Raw genomic sequence first — 9,858 nt, 5'->3', positions numbered from 1 at the left:
ATGATCTCTCCATCCTTGACTGCATTCATTCCAACATACCTTTAAATGTTTCCAAGATCATATTTTATTTGCTTATGGGACTGTGTTTTACACAGAGAGTTGACAGAGCATAAGTGGATTATTCATACATTTTCATCACTTGTAACTAAATGACTATATAAAATGACAGTGATGAAAGAAAAAAAAAACAACTCAATAATGTAATATTAGCAAGATGCTTCCCACCTACCAGCCTGTGATAATTGAAATCCTTTTCTCTCACCTGTGGAGGGAAAATGCCTTCTATTTTGCCAGATTTACATTGAAAATTTAAATGGTTGTTTCCTGTTCTGTGTCTGCAAAATGCCCAGTATGACCCAGCAGGATTGCAGCCCAGCAAAAACCCATAGAGCAAAAATAACAAACGATTTAAATTTACTGGGGAACAGACAGTGGAAATTGTTAACATTCAAGTGTGAAAAGTTCACCCAATTTTTAAATTTATCATATGCACAGATGTTAATTATGTTTCTGAGCGCCTGAAGTCTGCAGATTTAAGAGCACAAAAGAAACTATAGTAACCTGTTAGACACTTGTCCTTTTCTTAGACTTGTCTTTGGCACCCTCGATAAGTGAGTGCCAATAGAAAGGCTGACAGCACAAGTGCATTTCTGATGCAAAACACCAAGGACAGGATGAACGGTCAAACTTTAAGAAAAGAATGGGGCCCTTTTGTTGTGGAAATGAAGCTGCGATAATGTTCCCAGACCATAAACTGGCAGTCTGGAATGGTGAAAACCATAGGAGCTTTTTCAAATTCTTTATCAATGTCAGCAGATTTTTTTTTTCTTCCTGTTGGGGTTTTAGCTAAGAAAAATGAGAAAATTTATGTGAACAGTTTGTTACTGTATATAGCTCTTAGCAACAGGGTGGGAGAACATAAAGGCAAACATTTTATTGTCCATTCATGAGCCAATTAACACTATTAATGAGAGAAAAATTCTGTGGACTGAGGTGTTCTATTTCCAGACATTAAACTGCATTCAAAAATGAGTTAGTCTCAGCAAAAAGTCATCTGCGGACAAGAATACTTACTAATCATTACATGACTACCCACTTATATCTGCTTTACTCACCGAATGAAAGAGGCAGAACAGCCTGTAGCACCATCCATCTAAGGATCTCAGTATTGTAATGCCTTTGTTATTGTTAATATATGTATTATATTTCTGTTGGTACCTAGATGTCATGAGTGACCTCAGTGAGCCAAGGATACTTGGGTTAAGTTGCTGGCCTCTCCTTCCTTGCCCCAGTAAAAGCCTTCCTCTCTCCTGCCTCCCCCCAGAGCATTGTCCCTTCCTCCTCATCCCTTACAAGGACAGTATAGCATCTTCTTTGCGTTGCCTCCTTTTCTCCAACTGTGGCGGTGAGGGAGATAAATTTTGCCAATAGAAGAACCAGTCGGGGAGATACAGACTGCTACCAATATTTATTCAAACACATTTTATGAATTGAGCTATTATTAATCATAATAGAAGCAAGATGTTACTATTAATAGCAGGTAACTATTGGCACTGTCCCTTCGATTATCCACCTCAAACCTTCATTTTCCCCAGCTAGAGCAGCAGTGGGAAGGCCAGCCATGGGTGTTTACTGAGAAATGGAGGACTTTACCAATGCATCAATGTTTTTTAGGAAGGTGTTCGAAGTCCCTTCTTTCCCCAGGCATATGTAAACCCCTTAGCTGTGGTCTGTGTCTGCTTATAGCAGCTGCCACCTCCTTGGCTATTGTCTATGTTACAAAACACAGTGCTGATGCTCCTGTGCGCTAATGGCATTAGACACACACCACAGACTCTTGCTGTTCTGAGTTTATCAGCTATCTGGGTTTCAACAGGACCACAAATCTCCAGAGCTTATCAGCTTTTGCGCTTTTTCCTCTTGTTGTTTTCTGTAGCCACACAGGTATGTATCCACAGAGCCCATCCACACAAATTCACCAAGAAGAGGGGTTTGTGAAAAGGAACAATAAAGGGTAAGCAGCCTCTCCTGTGTCCTCTGCAGCATGAGGTGGACGTTCTGTACCACCCTGTAGAAAACTCCTGTACAGGGATAAGCCTATCCTGCACATTGTATCATGGCTGGGAGCTGGCTAAAACATTAAAAGCACCTTCATCACATCAGCATGGACCTTCATGCATCTCAGAGAAGCCTGGGGACTTTGCTTGTACATATATCCCCTTTAATGAGACACGCAATTTAAAGCTAGCACAGATATCTCTATCCTGCACTACTACTTTCACTGCACACATACAAGCAGGTAGAGTATTTGCCCCAAAGACCATAGAATTATAGCCAGTACATAATAAAGACAAGAGGCAAAATGGATATAGAAAACGACCAAAATAACTGAAGGTCTCCTAAGCCACCCTGCAATGTGACCCTACAGATCATGCTGCAGTGATCAGCATTCTCATTACTGCATTTTTTTCCTTAAAAAAATTAAACAGACCCACAAGATACAATCAAGAAGTCAATGACAGATATGGGCAAAAAGCCCAGAAATGCCTTGTGCTCAGTGGCCTGCCCTATGCATCAAAAATTCTTTATTCTTTTTCATTTATTTTTCCTGAAATGAAAACTACTCTAAAATCCAACATAACCAAAGCTTCATTGCTAAAAACTTCTGACTCAATTCAGCTGAGACAAGGCAAAGTCCCTACACAGAAGATCTGAATTTGGTCTTTCCTCATCCTTTTGATGAATTATTTTTTCCAGAAGAGCCAGCATACATCTACTCCCTGAAATAGGAAATGTGCACCATACATTTTTCAGCATTAATTATCCAACCAGTCTTACCAGGTCTACTGAGGCACCACCTCTCCCTGAAAGTGTTTGAAGACAAGATCAAACCCTTTAGCAGTCAATAGTATGGAAATGTATCTAATTTGCACTTGTCTAATATTGCCAGTTGAGGGATGAACTAGCTCTTCATGCATTTTTGCACTGGAGATAGCCAAGAATTGATAAAAAGTGTATTTTACTAGTAACTTTAGGCAAGCTGTGCAGGTATGGTAATGCAAAAGATCGAAAATACCCATAAGAGATGGAAAAGCAGATCTCCCATTCTCTAGCGATGCACATTCATACTCTGAATCTGTTGTGCAGGGACTAAAATGAACAGTATAAAAAAGCCCTCTCTTTTCCTATCTCTGCCTATGAATAATAGCATTTTTTACTAGCATCTGTGTTTGTAACATTTTTGACCTAATCATCAAGAAATATATATGCAAGGAAGATAAAACACAATTTCTGCTCACTGACCTTTCAGTCCCTTAACATATAAATTGTTTAACAAAACCTGCTGAATATTTTCTTATCTTCTGTCATCGGAAATCTCAGACTCCCGATGAGACTCAGTAGGATATTTAATATAGACACTGCGTGGTGTGTTGATTGATGTGACACACTGCAACCCCAACAGCTTTCTGTGATTTAAGACAAAACAAACTACAAAAAACTCCCACAACCACACAACATTTCAGAAGTACACATTTTCAGAGCTATGTTTCCCCCCTGAGGGGGCCTGGACTCCCCTGGGTCTGGTTTCAGAAGAGGGAGGAGGGCTGGATAAAGTCCTTCTCCAGTCCCCAACCAGCAGATCCCCATCCATGTCCCTCAGGGCCAGAGCTCCAATCCGTTAATACTTCTGCTTAATTCTTCACGTTTTATGCAGAAGTGAGACGAGAACAGAGGGACCATTCTGTGTAAACATTGGTCTCCAGGGCCATATTCTGTTGTGGTATAAAAACTATCCAAGGCAAGATGTAAATAAGGGAGGCTGAGCGCTGGAAGCAAACTGGTTGCAGTAGCACTGTGTTTTGCATCAGCAGTCTTGAGTAAAATTAATCCATGTGGAACTCTGTTATAATGCAGCAGTATGGCTTTTCCTACCCATATATTTTATTTAGAAGTAGTCTGGGTGCCTGCATGTTGCTGCAGCGAGCAGTGCTGGTGTGTGCTGTGAAACTACCCTGGATCTGTGCAGTTTGCTTCAGTTAATGTAACGGGGGGCTGGATTTGGCACCAGGTGAAGTCTGACATGAACTGTAGCATCCGCACTGACTGTGTAGTTAGTTTAAGTTATAACTAAAATTTGCCCATCTCCTACTAGTAAAAATCATTATCAGGTGATGTTTTGACTTCAAGGTAGCTGAGCTGTTAAGAAAATCTCTGTCCTTGCCAGCAGATGCAGTGAGAAAAATGTTGAGATTACAAGCAGTCACTAATGCTAAATCCACTCATTCTGGTAATCACCTAATTCGTTTAAGCTAATCAGTGAGGTTATATCTTAGTACTTGTGAGCTAGGCAAAGACCAGTGAGGGTGAAAAACTACTGTCCAGGCACAGAAGAGAGGTGTGGTGAGAGTGGAAGCAGCTGATGAAGGATCTCCTGTGCTAGTGCTGCTTCCCAGGTTTCGGCCCCTCAGACCAAGCAAACGCCCTGGGACTTCCTGTCACTGACAGTTCAAGCTGATGTGCCGAGTAGTTCAGCACGGGGCACACACCCCAGCGAGGGCTTTTCAGGCAGTGAAGTCTGGCACAGCATGTGGTGAGAGCCCTGAGAGTAGCTCTGAACATGCCACAGGGGACTTGCCAAGGCTCCTCTTCATAGAATCACAGAATCATGGAATTATTTTGGTTGGAAGAGACCCTCAAGATCATTGAGTCCAACCACTAATCTAACACTGGCACTAAACCATGTCACTAAAAACCTCATCTATATATCTTTTAAACACTTCCAGGGATGGTGACTCCACCACTTCCCTGGGCAGCCTGTTCCAATGCCTGACAACCCTTTCTGTGAAGAAATTTTTGCTAATATCCAATCTAAACCTCCACTGGCACAACTTGAGGCCATTTCCTCTTGCCCTATTGCTTGTTACTTGGGAGAAGAGACCAACCCCCTCCATGCTACAACCTCCTTTCAGGTAGACAGCAATAAGGTCTCCCCTCAGCCTCCTTTTCTCCAGGCTGAACAGCCCCAGTACCCTCAGCTGCTCCTCATCAGACTTGTGCTCCAGGCCCCTCACCAGCTTTGTTGCCTTTCTCTGAACTCTCCCCAGCACCTCAATGTCTTTCTTGTGGTGAGGGGCCCAAAAATGCACACAGTATTTGAGGTGCGGCCTCACTCTTTCTTTTCCATCTGCCTGCAGCATGGTGGCCAGTGGAGCTCACCTTAGGAGGCTCGTGTGGCAGGAAGGTTGTCTTTATGCTGCTGGTGTTCATAAATGGGACTCTCGACCAGGCGACACAGTGCATGCTTGTTTCATTTATTTTGCTTGGTGCTTTTAATTTTTTTTTTTTTTAAGAATCTACTCAATGTAAAATATAGGAAGAGGCTAACACTGACCCTTTGAAAGTCAAGTTTCTTCAGTAATGCTTCTGCTATGTCAGTGAATGCCAAATCTCCAGTTTATCTCTCTGCTCTTAACTTTCCTTTTAACAACATTCTGAGAAATTGAAATGTCCATAGCATTGTCGTATTTAAAAATGAATTTAATTTGAAGCAATTATTCAAAGAAAAGTTCTACTCAAAAAGTTATACACTCCAGTTAAACATTAATAATATTCAATATATTAAAATGCTGGCAATATTTTATACTCTGTCATAAAAAAGGAGAGTCAAGTAGTATCCCTTTTTACAGTCAATTTCATAAATCTACATCAGAGAAAAGCACATTCCTAGTCCTATTAAATGTATGCAATTAAATATTTACATGCAATTTATGACATTGGGTTATAGAATTGTTAAGAGTTAAATCCAAAACTGGGATTCTATTATATTTCCGGTACATATATTTTATTAATTGTGCTCACAAATACTATGTACTTTCAGAAAGCTGCTTTCAAAAGTTAGGATGGGAAAATGAAGAACACAGAATTTAGGAAAAAACAAAATCAGGGCTATTCAGTCCTTAAAAGTTAGAGCTATAATTTTTTTGCCCTAATTGTGATACAGACTCACAAATTAACATTCTTACTGTTGCCAGCAGGTCAAGGGAGGTGATCCTTCCCCTCTAGTCAGTGCTGGTGAGGCCACACCTGGAGTGCTGTATCCAGTGCTGGGCTCCCCAGTACAAGTGAGGCTTGGGCATACTGGAGAGAGTCCAACAAGGGACATGAAGATGATTAAGGGTTTGAAGCATCTCTCCTATAAGGAAAGGCTGAAAGAGCTGGAAAGTTTAGCCTGGAGAAGAGAAGGCTCAGAGGGAGCTTTACAATGTATGTAAACACCTGAGTGGAGGGTGCAGAGAGGTGGTGTCCAGTGACAGGACCAGAGGCTGCAAGCTAAACACGGGAGATTCCCTCCAAACATGAAGAAACATTTCTGCACTGTGATGGTGACCGAGCAGTGGCACAGGTGGCCCAGGGAGGCTGTGGAGTGTCCCATGTTGGAAATATGGTTCTGGGCAACCTGCTGTAGGTGGTCCTGCTTAAGTAGAGGGGTTGGACCAGATGACGTCCAGAGGTCCCTCCCAACCTCAGCCTTCCTGTGGTTCCGTGAAAAGGACAGGAGCTAAAACAGTCAGTCCTGTGTTCCCAAAGAACTAAAATAAATTAGTTTTCTCTGTTGTTCTTGCAGCCGTGTGCTAATCCCTATGTTCCTTCTCATGATGAAAGCAGTGGTCAGTTCAAGAAATTATCATATGTTCATGTATTTACAGCCTTTCAGGCTATAGTCCCTGTTGCCCATGTCAACCACGTCAAACCCACTTGCAGTGAGACACTTCAAGATAACAGGGATGGCACAGCTGGACCTCATCACTCCAGCATATCTCTTCCCAAGTGACAATTTATATGGAGCAACCTTAATATTCAAGTTTCCTGACTACAATACTTAGTCTTATGTACAATGCAGTCTTCTAACACTTTTAAAATCTCTTTAAAAAAATTTAATTATATTACCACATCTAATTCCATTTAGTAGATACACAAAGAACAATGAGTAGCACTGATCTAAAGACATTTAGTCACACAGCCCAGACTCCCACTAGATGAATTCAAGAAGTAGCTGGTCATACAGACACCAGCCACCTGGCAAAGGTTTGATGCAGACCTTGGGGGTTGCTGAGATCAATCTGTGTTAGTCATAGGACAGGAATGTAGATCATGCACTGTGGATTCACTTCTTGATTCTTGAGGTGAATCTTTCCTCTGATTTCACAGATAGGCCTGTAGTGCATTTGGAGTGTTAACTTAGCAATTTAGCAAAATGGACTCATTTCTGTTGGACTAGCTGGTCCTGAGCCAACTCTTTCCAATAGAAGAATAATGGACCTGCTTCTGCAGTTCTGCATTGGCCTTGTGGACCACCCAGGAATGGCATGGCATGGCCAAAACAAGCAGGTCACGACAGAAGGAGGAGGATCAGTGTTAGGAGGCTCAGCGATGTGCACTTTGCACTGGAGCAGCAGAGAATCAGGGGAGCAAATTCCTTAGAGCTAACATGCCTCCCTCTCCGCCCCCAATTTAACTGTTTATTTTTCCTGGCCAAAGGGTGATATCTGCAGTGAAAATTCACACAGTTATTAATCTTTTACTGATGGTATACTTGCTGTACCTGGTATTTATAAGCTGTTTTAGGGGGGATGAAGCATGCTCAGTGCAGATGGGAGGCTCAGTGATATTTTCAGCAAACATCCACTAAGTTTTGTCAGTCACCATGTGTACAACTGTGGGGCTTTTATAAAGATATAAATATTTACATATAATGTATTTATATATAAATATATAAAAATAGCTATATAGAAAATGTATATAGAATATACATATAATATATATAAATATTAAAAATATATATTTTAGAATCTCAGCATTTTCCCAAAGTAGGAGTTTTTCATGGGAAGAGCACAAATTTCACTAAGTTACATTTCCCTACTGCTATATGTAAAAAAATAAAGCATGCTTAAAAAAAACATCTCAAATATTCATTCAAGTTCTTGCACAGTTCTTGACTTTTTTTACCCTCTACTTCTCAGAAACAGCTGAACTGGCTGTACCGAAACCTAAAAATCAGAACAAAAACATAGCCAGCTAGAGTAAAGAAGGAAACTGTAGTCTAAATGGTTGTGTTTGGCAAATTATAAGACACTGAAAACAAGAACTTCATGGGAAAACATTAGACAGATAGAATTATCAGGCTCACCTATCATGGTCCACTGATCCTTTAAGAGAGTTAAAATGGAAATTGGTGTTGACTATAATGAAATCACATTATGGTTTCATTTTGCGTTTATAGGAAACATCTGGGAATGCTGGAATTTATTCATACTTTAGGTCTCTGAGCTCTGGTACCTCACCCCTGAAGTTCCTGAGACACTCATAGTAGCTGGCAACTTTTATCCGTGCAACAGAACTCGTGCCTGCACCTAAATCGACCTGAATTTACTAAGAAATTAAAGGCATGAAATACTCCCTAGGAAATACCCAGCATTTTCTTTGACATTTAGTTCTCTTTTAACAGCTTTATGTGATAGGCAAGATGTGGCTGTTATTGCTAATAAGAAAACATTAAAGAAAATAGAGAATAATGGAAAAAATACCTGTTTAGGGACATAATGTTCATAGAGGTTGAAGATTTCATTTTAAAAGGATTTACAATGTGGTGGGTGGGCTTGGGGTGCTTTTAACAAAAATGGTATCATTTGAACTTAAACTCTCCAAATTGTGGCTATACAAACATTAAAATTATAATAGCTGTTATGTAAGTAGACAAGCAGACTTCTGGATCTGCATGCTTGTGTCTCTCTCTTTCTGTAGATATTGTATATTTGGAAGGTATGTGCGGTTGAATTTTACACTCAGGACATATAAAACGAGCATAAAGGGTGCAGTACCGCATGGTGCTGGGATCTGTGTCCCTGCTCATTGCCACACTAAAACAACTCTCTGGGGTCGGAACTGATGGGTCTCATGTGACATGTTTATGGTTAGAAGGTGGCCTTAAGTGACTTGCTGGGCTTGGTTCAACACTTTGCAAGATTAGGTCTCTATTCATTCACACACTTCCATTTGATGATATATTTCAGCTTTCAGATGGTTCACTTTTTGATCCCAATTATTTTTGCTTCCTTTTCAAATTATTTAGGTAGTTAATAAATATACATCCAGTGGTTGCTTTGCCAGTGAAGGATTATTTTGGCTGCCCTGTAGCTAGTAAGAAAGCTGTATCACTTGAAAATGGTATGAGAAGTGCCTACTTTTCTGATGAGTTTTATAGCAATTACTTTTATGTTTCCACCCAAATGTATCTGTCTGTCCTCAAGGACTTATATTGTAATTTAGTTTGATGGTCATGTTCTGCTAATAAAAATCTTTTCCTCCATGTCTTGAGCGGAAGGTGCGTTACCCGAGTCATCAGCTTGCCAGGACTCAACTGGATTTAAACACAGAAATGCAGAGACTGAGAAATGAAAATGAACTGTCAGCAGCTTCTGAATCCAAAGCGCTGAATGTTGCCGTGAGCCCAGAATAATAAACCGCGTTTCAAGACATAGACCCCACGGATGAAATATACGTTCCATAAACGGTTCTGACAACAACATTATGGATAAGCTGCATGAGCTTCTTGATCCAATTTGGTAGCAGAACACATGGTATTGTTTGAAAATTACAGAAATATTTTAATGAGGGTGTAGGGAAAAGTGATGTTTATATTACAGTTTGGAGTTTCATTTGTTTTTTTGGGGAGAAGAGTTTGCTTTTTAAAAAAGTGTCTAAGAAGTACGCATGTATGGGAAAGGGTGTTTGTCGCATTCCTGAGATATTCTTTATACATATGTTTTTGTACAATTTTTAGTTCTTTAAATGTTTCAC

This window comes from Streptopelia decaocto, assembly GCF_964273445.1.
Source record: "Streptopelia decaocto genome assembly, chromosome: 2".
Classification (NCBI taxonomy): Eukaryota; Metazoa; Chordata; class Aves; order Columbiformes; family Columbidae; genus Streptopelia; species Streptopelia decaocto.
Note: the sequence above shows the minus strand (reverse complement) of the source record.